This window comes from Ambystoma mexicanum, chromosome 1p, assembly GCF_040938575.1.
Source record: "Ambystoma mexicanum isolate Mex_15411 chromosome 1p, UKY_AmexF1_1, whole genome shotgun sequence".
NCBI classification, from domain to species: Eukaryota; Metazoa; Chordata; class Amphibia; order Caudata; family Ambystomatidae; genus Ambystoma; species Ambystoma mexicanum.
Window position 1 is genome coordinate 912,504,575 of NC_090921.1, and position 14,387 is coordinate 912,518,961.

Here is a 14,387-nt window from a genome sequence, read left to right on the forward strand (position 1 = left end):
CTGTCGTTGGCGCTGGGGCGGGTCTGCAGTTTATAGATCTTTACATCATGTAGGTGGTTCCAGGCACGCTTGTCCTTTAGTTTTACTGCTCTTGTTGATACGTCCTCTACCAGATGGGGGCCAGTGAACCTCTTATCGTTCCATTTTCTATTGAAATTGCGAAGTAGCACGTGGTCACCTTTGGCAAGTTTGCACAAGTTCTCCTTTTCCAATTCTGTACTTGCGCCTTCTTCTTGATTGCTGGTAGACCCGCCCCGTGTGCGCTCGAGCTGTTGAGACACAAACACAACACTAGTAATCAAAGAAGACACATATTGATACATTTCATCACCTAACACACTCGCTGAACTTTCGTGGTCAGTGAATGCCCTTGACGTTGGCGTTAGGGGAAGGCGCATTTGACGTCCAGTAACCACCTCGTGAGGGGTGAGGTGGTGGTCGGAGCCTGGCCTATTCCTTAATTCAAATAGGGCTAACGGAAGGCAATACAACCAACTTTTCTTTGTTGTTTGTTGTATCTTTGCAATTGCTTCCTTCAATAAGCCATTCAGGCGTTCACATACACCGTTAGCCTGTGGGTGGTATGCACATGCAAATTTGTGTTTTATGCTCAGCAGGGATGTGATATGCTGGAACATTTCGTTTGCGAAATGCGGGCCATTGTCTGATCTTAACACCTCGCACACTCCCCACCTGGGGAAGACCTCCCTTACTATGAATTTGGCTGCTCTAAATGCATCTGGGTGTGAACAGGGCCCTGCTTCAATCCACCTAGAAAATGGGCATACTACTACAATCATATACCTATTACCTTGACATATGTTGATCATATCAACATAGTCAATGTGAAGGTGCCGAAAAGGTCCTTCTGGCCGGGGTATGGTACCTCTTATCACTTTTAGGGTATGACCGGCCGTAAACTGTTGACATGTGAGACAATTGCTGATAAAATTTGACACATGAGAATTTAACTCAGGACAGAACCAATCTTCTCTAATTCGTGCTGCAATTATTTCCTTGCCTGTATGGGCTGGGTGATGTAATTGGCTCAGGGCGGTATTTAAAAGTGCCAACGGTATTACAACTTTCCCAGTGCCACCCTGGCGCCATAGTGCGTCGGTTGGTGACATTGTACAAACTTTTTACCCATATTTCTTTTTCGGCCATTGGTGCAGCCGCTTGTAGCTCCATAATCTGTGTGGTTGGGAGATGGGTGTACCCTTCTCTTATTAACATCTCCCTAGCCATTCCCCTCCCTCTCCCTCTCTGTGAGTCTGTGGGGTTCCATATCTCACCAAAGTATGCAGCATATTTCGCATGTGCGTCTGCTGCTGCATTCCCTTTTGAGACGTGGTCTTCACCATTGGTGTGTGCGGTGCATTTGACTAGGGCTAGTTCTTGGGGGTCGTTTATTACTTCAATTAGTTCAGCCAACAAGAGGGCATGTTGCATTGGAGTGCCATCAGCTCTCCTAAACCCTCTTCTTCTCCATTTTGATAGCCCTGAGTGGACAGTGGATGTAACATATGCACTGTCGGAATATATGGTCACTCGTTTGTCAAAACTTTCCTTCAATGCCAATATTAGTGCAACCAGTTCCGCGGCTTGAGCAGAGTAATGCTGTGGTAATTGTACACACTTCATAGCCACACACACCGGTGCCTCCATCATTTTTACTACTGCTGCCCCAGTCCTCCGTATCCCATCTCCTTGATCAATAGTTGATGACCCATCAATAAACAAAAGCTCACCTCCCTCTAGTGCGTTTTCTTCAACTTTTCTAGTACACAAGTACATTTCAGTTGTTTGGGTGCAGTCATGGGCGTAATCTCCCTCCTCTATTACTTATGCTAGGAACCTTGCAGGGTTAACTGTGCTACATCTAACAATTGCTAGTTCAGCTCTAGACAAAATGATCTCATACCCTGATGCCCTCTGTGTCGTTAGTGTGGACTTGGGTTTATTCAATATTGCAAATAGTGCATGTTCCACAAACAGTGTAGTTGGACACCCCATGGTTATTGCTGATGCTTTTTCCACTGCAAAAGCAGCTGCAGCGAGACCTTGTTCGTAAGGGAAGTGGCCTAACATCACAGGGTCTAAGTGACCGCTGTAAAATGCTACTGGTTTATAGCCCATGCTCGTTTTCTGGGCCAATACTGCTTTCATCACTGCTGAGTCGCAATGTGAAAATATAAAAAAGCGTCGCTCATAGTCTGGGGATGCCAGTACTGGAGCAGTTGATATCGCGTCTTTCAATTCGTCAAAGGCCTCCCTCATTTCCATAGTCCACCCCAACTTTTTCTCCCCTTTATTGGCTTCCCTCAAACCCTCAAGCAGGGGTCCTATGTATGAACTGTAATCAAATACCCATGCTCTACAGTAGTTGCATAACCCCAGAAATTGCTGCAGTTCTCTCACAGTCTGTGGCACGGGAGTACTTGAAATGGCCTGTGCTCTTTGTGGTGCAATCTTTCTTCCATGTTGGGATATCAGTTGGCCAATGTAAAGTACCTGTTCCTGACAGTATTGTATCTTTTCCATGTCTACCTTGTACCCCTTTTCAGCCAATATTGTCAACATTTTTAAGGAGTCCTCTCTACATTTACGTTCGTTTGTACTGCAAATTATTATGTCATCCACATACTGTAACACTGTGCTTTCCACCTCAACGTTACCCAAATCCATTTGTATTACTCTATTGAAAATTGAGGGTGATTCACAATATCCCTGTGGTAATCTGGTATGTTTCCACTTTGTATTTCGGTAAGTGAAGCTTGTCAAATCTTGTGAGTCCGGGTGTAATGGTATTGAGAAAAAAGCATTTTTAAGGTCAATCACTGTAAATCGTGATGCTTCTGCTGGAATGCCACACAATATTGTGGCCGGGTTTGCTGTTATTGGATACTCTGCTTCTACTATGTTGTTCAAGGGCCTGAGGTCCTGTATGAAGCGCCAAGACCCCCCTTTAGCTTTGCACACCGGGTACACAGCCGTGTTACATGGTGATTCTGAGGGGACCAATATGCCATTGTTTATAAGGGCCGTTATGGTTTCATATATGCCCTCATCTGCCTCTTTTGACAATGGGTACTGTTTCACTCTTGGTAGTATGGCACCTTTTTTCAATTTTATCCTTACACCCCCTATGCTTTTTATGCATCCCACGTCATAAGGGCTAATAGTCCATAATGATTTGGGCACCTTTGACATATCCTCCTTAAAGAATGGGACTGGGGTGCATGCGGGTGCCTCAAGTGCCATTGCAATTTTCTGTGCTACTTGTTTGTGAGCCACTCTTAGCCATATTTCTACACTCATCATGAACACCATTTCACCTTCCTCCTTTTCTTCTGAGAACAGCTCCTCATCTGACACCTGGTTCAACCTACATCCTTCTGCTAGTGCTATCACTGCCCTCCATGCTCTCCCTTCTTTATCTTGGGCGTGCAAGGCAACATAATCAGCTGTTGCAATAATGCTCTCGATGTCCATTACAAACACCTTTCCTTCTGGTTCATTTACGGGTGTTTCTGGTCGGAACAGATAGGCTGCTGGCCTCCTCCATATTTTCCCTTCTATCCCTGGCATCCATGCAAATGCCATGTCTGTTCCATACTGGAATAGCTCGCCATCTACTGGCTCCGCCCTAATCGCTGTCTGCCCACAGTATGCTTGCATAATCTGTCGTGCTGCGAGCATGTTAATCCCTGGAGTAGAGCAAATTATGCCATCCTCTGTAAAGGAGATCGTCATATTCAACCTGTTCATTATGTCCCTTCCCAGTATATTTACTGGTGAGGCACTATAATAGAAAAGTGGAACCGACAGATCATAATCTCCAATAGATAAGGGAACGTTATCAGTAAATGGAACCAACCCTTTAGCCCCAGAAAATCCTTGAGTGTTCATGGCTTCGCCTGACATCTTAAATTTACCTTCCCTTATGCAAGACCGGGTCGCCCCGGTGTCAACAAGGAATGATAATTTTTTGTCACCTATCGTTACCTCTATGCGTGGCTCCTCCGCACTATTAGGTGTTACTGACAGGATGGGACACACCAAGGCCGTCTGTGGCTGTCCTATTGGGGGTACAATGATTGGCCATTCCCTGTGTAAGGGTTGTGTCCCAACACCGTCACCCTACCCAATTGCGTTTGTTGAGTTTGGGGTGGTTGTATTAGCGCTACTTGTTGTTGTGGCAGTGGCTGTTGTTGTGTTATTTGTTGTTGTGGTAGTGAATATGTTTGTTGCTGCTGTTGTGTTGTTTGCTGTTGTTGGTCACTTCCTTGTTGTAACATCTGCTGTTGTTGTATGCCCTGCTGTTCTTGTGAGGTCCTAGGTTGTGCTTGTTCATTCCATGCTGGTGTTCCTGGCCTGACCCTACACGTACGTGACATGTGTCCTAATAGTCCGCAACTCCAACACACGGGTGGTTCCCTGCTTTGCCATGGGAAGCTCCCTGTGTTGTCCTGATATACGGGTTGCCCTGTGGGGTAGGAATTTCTAAGTCCCCCCGCCTGCTGTTGGGTATTATATCCGTATCCTCTCCCTCTCATAAATCCTCCTCTCCCCCTGTTATAACTATAATACCCAGCTCCTTGCATTGGGTACCCTCCTCCCATGTTTGGTGCGTGTAATTGCAGAGGCGGCACTTGCTGTATTACACCTTGTGGAGATGCTATTTGAGCGCGATCTTGTGCAGCCACTACTTGTGTGGGGCTTTGGGTCATTGGTGTGGGCGTAGTTATTAGTGCCCCTTCCATTGTGTATTTAGTAAGTTTTTTCTGTACTAGTTTGGCCTCTTCTGTTTTCCTGTCCTCTTCCTTTTGTTTCATTTTTCCTTGCCATGTCCTGCAGTGATGTACTATAGTCAGTTGTATTTCTGGCCATGGTTTTGCTTCCATTCCCACTACTTTCTTTAGTTGTATCTGAACTCCTTCTGGGAGCCCTTGTACTAGTATATGATAAAATATGGCTGGTGTTTTGTCCCATTGTTCTCTAGTTTCCATGCGCCACTTCTCTTGAATATCCTGTATATAATCAACAGGATCCTCATTCTCACGCATCTTACGGGAAGTAATTGCTCCTATGTCTGATGTGTCTGGGTACTGCACTCTCAGTGCCTGCCATAGCGCATGTCTGCAGTTTGCAAATGGTGCCCCACCATGCGATGTGTTCGTTATTGTTACCCCATGGAATCCCGCTCTCTTCCAAATGTCATCCGCTCTATCCCCTAATATTGATATTAACAGGCCCTTCACATCTCCTACTGCTAGTTTCTGTCCTGCGGTGTGTTTTTCCATTTCATATATCCACTTACCCGCACCTCCGCTTAGTGATGGGAGCCTACATTTTATATTTTCTTTATCCGTATGCTTCCAAGGTACATACTGTGGTCTAACCCCTCCTCTCTCCAACAGTGGCATTAAATTGTGTCTTGTGTCCCCCTTTACGTTCCATAATATCGAGTCCTCACACCCCTCCTCTTCTCCCGTTTCCTTTACCTCTTCAAGTTCATCCTTATTACCCCTGCTCCCAACTCCTTCTCCGTCCTTTCCCCTTTTTTCGTCATTTCCTGTGTTTAATGTGGGCATGTTTATTTGTCTGTCTTGCCTGCGACTAGGGAGGTCTCTACGCCGACATGCATAGGGAGTCAGTTCGTCCATAAAGGGCGCGAGCTTTATTGTGCGCAGCGAGCGTGCGGCGGTTGAGCATGTAGGGTGCGATGGGGGAGGGCGTGATGGAGATGGGGATGGTGTGGCTTCATGGGTTTGTTTTTCCACTAGTTCTTGCACCCCCTCCTCACTTCTCTCCAGCTCCTCCCTTCTCCTACTGATCCATGGCGAGTCTATGTTTGTTCGAGTGAAGTATAGCTTATCTAAGCTTTCCCTTTCACTCTTTCTTCCTCCCCTCTCTACTCCTTCTTCCTCCTCACTGCAAAAACCAGTCATAAATGGTATCCCCCACTCTGCCTTTTTCCCTTTTACTGTTACTGTTTCTAAGTCTATTAAGTCCATTTCTCCTCTTCCTCTGTTACTAACTGCTCCCCCTAGTGCTGATGTTGTTGCTACTTCTCTACTTCTATATACATCCCCCCATTTTTCACTCTCCCTACTCCTCCCTTCTCTTTCCCCTTCACTCCTCTCCTCCATCTCCCTACTATTTTCCTCCCTTTTCCTTTTTAATTCCTCCATCACTTCGTTGCTCATCTGTTCCAATATTCTTTCATCCTCTTTCTTCCTTTCCCATTTCACCCTTTCTCTTTCTATTACTTTCCCCTCTTCATATTTCTTAGCTGTCTCTGATAGTACCCTCTTCCTCCATATTGCCATTTCCTTTTCCTTTTCTTCTTCTTCCTTCTTCTTTTCTCTCAGCACTACTCTTGACACCCTGTCTGCTGCTGCTTTTACCCTTTCAGCTTCTCTCCTTTGCTCCTCATTTCGTTCCCTTAATTTTTCCAATTCGTCCTTACCTTCTTTCCTTTTCCTCACTCTCTCTCTTTCCTCCCTCTCAAGCTGTTTGATCAATTCATTCTGCTCATCCCTTAGCTTTGCTAATCTTTCCTCCAAAATCTCTTCCTTTTGTCGTAATAGCTCCTCCCCCCTCATCTCACTCTCTCTTGTACTATCCTCGTCTGTTCTCTTTACTACCTCCCTCTCTTCTCCAGTTAGTGAACCTCGTAATTTTAATAATATCTGTGCAGCTACCCACTCATCATTTCCTATCTCTACAGTCTGCTCTTCTCCAATCCTCCCCTCCCCCACTGTCATCTTCCTATGAGCCACATATGGTGGAGGGCTGTATGCCGGGTTCGAGTATCCTTCAGCCGCCCTTAACTGTCCTTCTATTTCTCCTAATTCTCTTAAAGGGTACAGCCCTCCTCCCTCTGTTTTCACTCCCGGTGTTATGGGTATCTCATTGCTCGGTTCCTTTTTTATGTCGTCTGATTTATCAATCTTTTCTCCTCCCTGTCCTCCGTTCCCCGTATTCTTTGTGCTTTCACACCCCTTTTCCCCATCCGTTCCTTCTTTCTTAATCTCCTTTTCTTCCGGTGTTTCCCCCATAGTGAACATTCCATTTGGTCCTGGTCGGGACCCCTGGAACATCCTCCATAAGTTAAACACCTCCACATGGCTTGCCAACTTCTTCCACTTGTATGTATTGTGCAGATGGTTTAGCAGTGAATGTTGGGCATATGGATCAAAACTACCATTAGGCGGCCATGGTGTCAACATTTTGTTATCCGTCCCCTGGGTCCACTCTATGCTGTACTTAATTAATTTCTCCCTATGGGGTGGCAGTGTGGTGCATATGTGTTGTAGTGGGGTAGTGAGGGTGTTCCCCCACCCTCCCGACCCTGCCCCGTATGACATAGTGATGCTCCACTTGTTACCCTTCCCTTCACTAGCAGTTTATAATATACAACCTTATATTGTTTACCTGGCCCCATAAGTGTGGGGACTTACGACAATCCTTTGACAAATTATGCAATAATAAAAAAAAAAATATATATAATAATAAAAACAAATATATATATATATGTATGATGTTATATTGTATATTCCTTCCCCTACGGCCCCCTGAGGCCGAAGCGCACGCAGCCCCCTGCGGCTGCGTACCCCTTACGACGATCTTATACAGTCGTCCTGTTTCCCTGTTCTCCTCCCCCGTTTACACTTGCCGTGGCCAGCGTTCTCCGTGCGCAGCCACGCCCCTTTCCCCTTCTCCTCTTTCGATCCACTCGTTTATCGTTTATCTCCGTATCCGCTCCTTTATCATGTTTCTCTTTCCCACCACTCTCAAACCCAAAGTTCCTTGTGCTCGCGATATCCTATTAAATCCCTACTGGTGACGTCACCGATTTCTTCGAGCTACTGGTACATTCTTATTATGTTCTTTAAGTTCAAAATACACTTGCAATCTACCCCGCTAACCCTACAGCTGTCTTCCTGTCTCTCCTGGAACAAGGTAACCAAATCAATAATATAATCGGACTGCGCACGCTGCGTCGCCTCGCGTGTGATACGCCCCTCAACAGGAGGGCTTAACCAGCCAATTATCTTCTGTATTGGGCAACTAGGCAACTAGCTACCGTCTACAGGGAAACGTCATCTACCTATTGAGTTTCTTGCTCGAACAATAGGGATCCTCGTCTACTCATTGATCAATAAATGCCAAATCGTAGGAAACCACACACACCCACCCTCACACGTAGTCGCGACTTAGGCCAATCAGTGTCTTACGAGCAGCCGCACGTGATGTTTTCGTGCTCCGCCCCCCTCTTTCGCGTGACGTAGCCGATTGCTCTCGCACTCGTTTCGCTACCATTCATTCCATTAGCAACACTAAGTTGTTAGACCTTCGCCGCGCATCTGTACAACACCTCCCTCCCACCTTATTTACTTCCTCCCCCTCCCTCACAATTTCGCATTGCTCGTTGTGCGTGTCATGCTCACCAAGTTCTCTCGATGCAGGGCCGCCCGACTGCGTGCACCCCTCCAAGCGGCTCGCCACCTCCCCTCGTCTGGACCACGTCTGGACACTCGCCAACCGCGGGCGGGATACTTCTCAACCGGCTCCCGAGGGCCAATATCCGGATTGCGCTGTCCGGTCTTCTCGCAGCTCCGCGATGGTCCTGTAGTCCTCAGAAGGGGGCAACGGCAGAGGGGGCCGCGCCGCCGGGCCTCCTCGCAACGGGAGTGCCTGGAAAAAGTAAAAATAAAAAAGTCGATCTTAAACAGATCTCAGCAGTGCCTCCAACTTGTCGGGGGGAAATTCTGCCGGGGTCGGCCGGGCCGTCCGCAGGCCTCCAGGCAGGGAGGCCCCAACTCCTCCCGTGTATATCCCAGATGAGATAGAGTATGAGACGCACACAAGGAGCAAGGTGACTCTGCTGTTTATTAGACAAAACGGCAGGGATGGGTCAAGGAGCGTACGCGTCCGTCCTGACACACACACAATCGTGGGGCTCGCAGGCCCTTTTTACTGTATTATGACGCGCTACTTGCGTCACTTCAGAAAGTTAACAAAAACCTATCGCCACTCTTAATTGGTTGCTCGAGTGGTAGGGTTAGTATAGCACACATATAGAGAACGATGTTAGTGGACAAAGGGTAGTCAGGTGGTATATCTGGGTTGTCCCTACAATTAGATACATGAGAATTGTTACATGAAGACTCCTGGGGATTGGTTAACATTACTGGCGTCAGTGATAGGAGCCCCATGTTCTGATTGGTGCGCCCGTGAGCTTCCCAGCCTGGGACCACCGCTGTTCCCAGCTCTCGGTGTACCTGCAAGTTGCAACAATGTTTCACTACGGGTACGTGCAGACAATGTGAGGACTTATTCATAGCTGGAAGGCTGACTGCTCCCACTGTCGCAGATGTCCATCGAGCCTTTCAAGTGTATCTGCCGGTGTCTCGTAGCGAGGGATCCAGACACCTCTGTTCTCCTGGGTTTGGCATCTCGTCAAGTTCGGCTTGGTCACGTGTGGAGGGACCGTGAAAGAGGCAGAATTCTGCACAATTAATATTATTTTTCTACTGCGCGCCTGGTTTAATTTGCTGGTGTGACTTTAACGCTGGTGCGCGGAGTACGAGGTTGCAACATCGTACCTTTGATGATTAGTTCTTGGACGGTGGGTTTGCAACATTGCGACCTTGGCTGGTTGTTTTGCCGAGCTCATTCTGCAGGATCAGCAACCTGACTCTTACTTTGTTAATGTCCACGGGAGCTCTTGTTTGAGGCCTACCTGGCCTGGTGCATAAGTGATCCGTTTGGTGCACAGGTGCTTTAGGTTATAGGAGCATATAGTTTCATGACCAGTATCGTGTCTTCATTGTACTTCTCATGGTGATAACTGTTTTCAAGAGAAGCGTGAGCAAGCTAGTAGATGAGTTCATGACGCGTCTTGCGTTTCTGCATTCTGAAAGCCTATGTAAAAATAATAAAGATGCACGTCCGTGAATATGCCTGTCGCCTACGTCATAGCACTGAGTATATTCTTCGTGTAGGTTGGTGTGGGAATGTCCAGTGTGTATATTCGTTCAGAGGTGCTTCCCGTTGTCTAGGTCGTCATGGCATCTCTAACGACATGTAGATTTTAGTCTAGTTGATCCGTGCCGCAGGTGTCGGTCTGGCCAGTGCGGACTGTTGGGCAGGCAGATGGACACATCCGTATGTTCCTGTACCAGGGTATCTGGTCGTCTGGTAAATGGGCAAACTCTTCTCGTGGCGGGTGTCTGGGTCGTGACCCTCTAGGCCAAGCGCGAGAGGTGAAGGACGGGAGCCTGGTCTTCCATTCTCCCACTTCAAACTAGTGGCCATCAACATGGACAGTAAAAGTGAATATTTCCCTCACAAACATCTCACTATGTACTGTGTGAGGAACCTGAAGGTACTCTCACTTCCACTCCCCATGGATCTTCTGTTCAGGTGGCCAGGGTAGGGCCATCACTTTTGGATTGCAACTCTCAGGGTAGACTAGCAAGGGAGGATCACCTGCACAGAAGGTCCTTGGGAATTAGGGAGAGGGTGTCCGAGGGTGAGACATGGTATCCCTCATTTCCTAACAGTGATTTATCTTACCCTCCCTCAGCCTTTGTAGGATATTGCTAGCCATATCCTACTCCTCCTCTTGAAGTCAGACTAAGTACTGAGAAGAAGAAACTAACATTAAGAGTAATGAAGATTACCTATAGGAGATGCCACTATATTACTGAGAGTAAGAAGAGGGAGCCTGAAGGATATAGATTGAAGGTCAGGCATGTCCTGTTAATTGGACTAATTGAGGTCAGGCAATTGAGCCTGGGATTTTACAACTGCACCCTGTTAGAGACTCACAGATGTACAAAAAGATAGAGTCCACAAACACTACGAGGAAGCCTGGGCAGAGCAAGAAGCCCGGGAAGAGCAAGAAGCCTGTGGAAAGCAAGAAGCCCATGTGGATGAGGAGCAGGAAGGCCAGTACAACCCATGAGAAACCCAGGGAGGAACAGATTACCGAGATGCTAGAGAAGGGCACAGTCTGGTAGAGTGTCATTGTGTGGCAAGGGAGCTGTGTCCACAAGGAGCCGGGGAGCACGAGAAAAGGAACCGGTGAAAGAAAGCGGTCACTCTGTGCGGCAGAGAAGTGCTTATTCCCTGACTGGAGGCAACAGTATAGGGATGTCTGTGGGCAGGCAGGCAAGCAGGCAAGCAGGCAGATGCTGCCTGTGATATGATATGATATGATATATGATATGGCATTTATAACGTGCCTGTACACAAGTGTTTATAGGTGCCACAAGACAAGGGAGGGAAACCAAGACACACTATCCTACTAGGCCTTGCGTCATTCAGATCGTGCAAGTGCGACAATGCGAGTTGCAGGGGAAGTGTGCGGGGGAGGTGCAGGGGAGAAGCAAGGGGGAAGTACAACAGGACAGCAAGCTCTGAGTAAGTGCAATCAGGGCAGCACGGCTCTGGGAAAGTACAGGAGGCAGGGGGGCTTTAGGTGGTCTGGCTAAAGTCTGAGCGTGGCAGGGAAGTCATTTCAGCGGGAGGCACCTGCAGAGGAGAGAGATATACTACCCATTCTCTGCTTGGAGAAGCGTCTGACCCTCAGAGAGTTTTATTTATATATATATATTTATTTTTATTTTTGTAACAAGTTGCTCAACCGAAGGCCTCATAGAGCACAAAAAACAAGAAAATGGAAGTACAATAAAGAGGAAACACCAAGAATAATCAAGGGAAGCTAGAACCAGAGATGGAGGTAGCAGGTTGCAGGGCTCCAGAAGGAAGGTATTTCAGAAGAGAGAGTTGGAGGTAGTGCAGTCCATGGCCGCAGGAATCCTTGTGAATTATACAGAGCAGAGGGTCTTGAACTTAATCCTTTCAGCCACCGAGAGCCAGTGGGGAGATTTCAGGGCTGGAGAGATACGGTCCGTGGGCTTGAGGACAAGGATAAGTCTTGCAGTTCTGTTCTGAATTATTTGCAGAGGGCGAAGAGTAGAGGTAGGCAGATTGAGAAAGAGGCTGTTGCAGTATTCCAAACTGGAGAGAACCAGGGCTTTGGAGATGAGGAGCTTCTGGGGGAAATTAAGAAAAAGTTAGAATACCTCTGAGGAGGTGCAGCTAGAAGTGGGCCTTTTCGACAAGGTCTGTGAAGTGAGGACAGAAGGAGAGAGTGGAGTCGAAGATGACACCAATGTTTACTGCCTCACAGGAAAGCAAAGATAGAGGGCCTGAGGAGGGAGGCCAGAGTGAGAGAGGGAAAGCAGGAGCCGGGGTCCCAATGAGAAGGATCTCTGTCTTACAGGCATTAAGGCAGAGATAGTTGGAGGTGACCAGTCCTGAATCGTGGACAGACAGTCCGGAATGAGCGAGGGAGGAGAGGAGGCATGAGAGGAGCCTGAAAGAGAGCTGATTGTAATCTGCATTTCATTGAAAGGTGTAGATAAACCAGGCAAAAGGAGCCAGATAGATATTGAAGAGCCAGGGTGAAAGGTTGGAGCCTTGGGGACACCACAAGTGGAGAGAGTGGTGGAGGAGAGAAAGGACCCAAGTTAGACCTGGGAGGGATAGTCCAGGACGAAAGAGGTCAGCCACACCAAGGCCCTACCCGTGATGCCCAGGTTCTCACAGAGTTGTCTGATCAGGGTGCAGTGATTGACTGTGTTGAAAGCAGAGGAAAGGTCACGGAGGATGAGGACAGATTGAGAGCTGGAGTCACGATTAGAGAGCAGATCTTTACTGGTGTTCAGGAGAGCAGTTTTTGTGCCCCTGGCTGCTCTGAAACCAGACTGGTGACCACATCAGATTCAGTGTGGAGAGTAAGCGGGGAGATGGCCAGCTTTTCCAGGAGTTTGCCTTAAAAATCAGTGCTAGAAATCGGGTGATAGTTTGCCAGAAAAGTAGGAGCGGCAGAAGGCTTTTTTTAGGAGCCAGTGCACAAGGGAGTGATTGAGGACAGAGGGGAAAGCTCCAATGGCAAAAGAGTGATTGCAGAAATTGGCCAAGGCTGGATCGGGGGTGGCAATTTGTTCATTGAATGTTCTGGAAGAGCAGGGGAGCACCTGTTGAGATGACACTTTCACAGACTAGACTTTTCCAGAAACATTGTCATGTGTTGTCGGTGAGAAGGAGGAAGAAGGGGAAAGAGAGGTAGAGGCTGCCAAAGGGGGTCTGAGCGAGGTAGAGGGAGAGGAAGTGGAGCATGAGGACAGGATGCCTTGAGTTTTAGTGGTTAAATGAGAAACCACAGCGTTACAGAGGGCCTAGGAGGGAAGAGGAGAGGTGGAGACTGCAGTAGGATTGGCCAGCTCCTTGCACATTTTAAAGAGTTTGGCCGCAGAGACACAGGATTTGATATGGACCCTCTTCTTGGAGAGAACAGAGATTTTGTATTGCCTTTGGAGCATGCAGCAGGCCAGTTTATCGTAGGATGCACCCAAAGCCCTCTACCTCCTCTCAGCCACCCTGCACTTGCGTTTCAGGGTGGCGAGGTCAAAGTCATACCACGAGTTGCACCTGGAGATACACTTCAGATGGATTCTCATGACAGGGGCAAGGATGCTCAGAGTGTTGGAGAGAGAAAGATGCAGTTTGGAGAGGGCTGTCTCTAAGTATGAGTCTGATGAAGCAGTATGAGGAGCAGAGAAGGTAGAGGCAGAGGTGTCCACTGACACTCGCATCATGGGCCGAATAGCTGAGACGGAAGGTGACAGTGCTGGGGTACGTTTTGTCTGAGGGACAAGAAGTTTCAAGTGAGAGAAGAGCAGAAAGTGGCCAAGGGAGCGGAGTGGTGAGTGGATTAGAGAGGGGGATGTCTAAGGATATGAGAACAACCAGGGTGTGACCGGTAGAGTGAGTCAAACTAAGAAACTGAGAAAGAACAGTCAGTGCCCACGGTGCGCGTTTTAATGTTAGTGAAGCAACATTGCATGAGAGTGTTTACATGCAAGCAGCACTTTCTTGAAAGCCTCAGATGAAACCTGAATGCTGAGATGCACAAATGTAAAACCAACAAGGGGCTAATGGATCACAGTGTTTCAGAGTGGTCACATTTACGGAAATGTATACGTGTTTGAAAGACTCTGAACAGTTAAAGGACAATTAAAAAAACAACACAAGTAAGTGATAGTATGAGAAAGAGTTGTCTGCAAGTGAGCACGCGAGGGGAGCGAAGAACTGTGAGCACATTTCCAAATTGAAAGTTTAATCTACATTTGAATCTTCCAAGTGTGGATAACCCAGCAATCCTAGGTTATGGGGATACAGTGCTTGGGTAAGGGCAACTGGTTGCGCAACCTGTAGTGGGTGGACAGGGCAGTCTGTCAACTGAGCCTAGACCAGCGAGCCCCAACAAATGAAAAGGAACTGAACAAGCAACCTAGAAACCA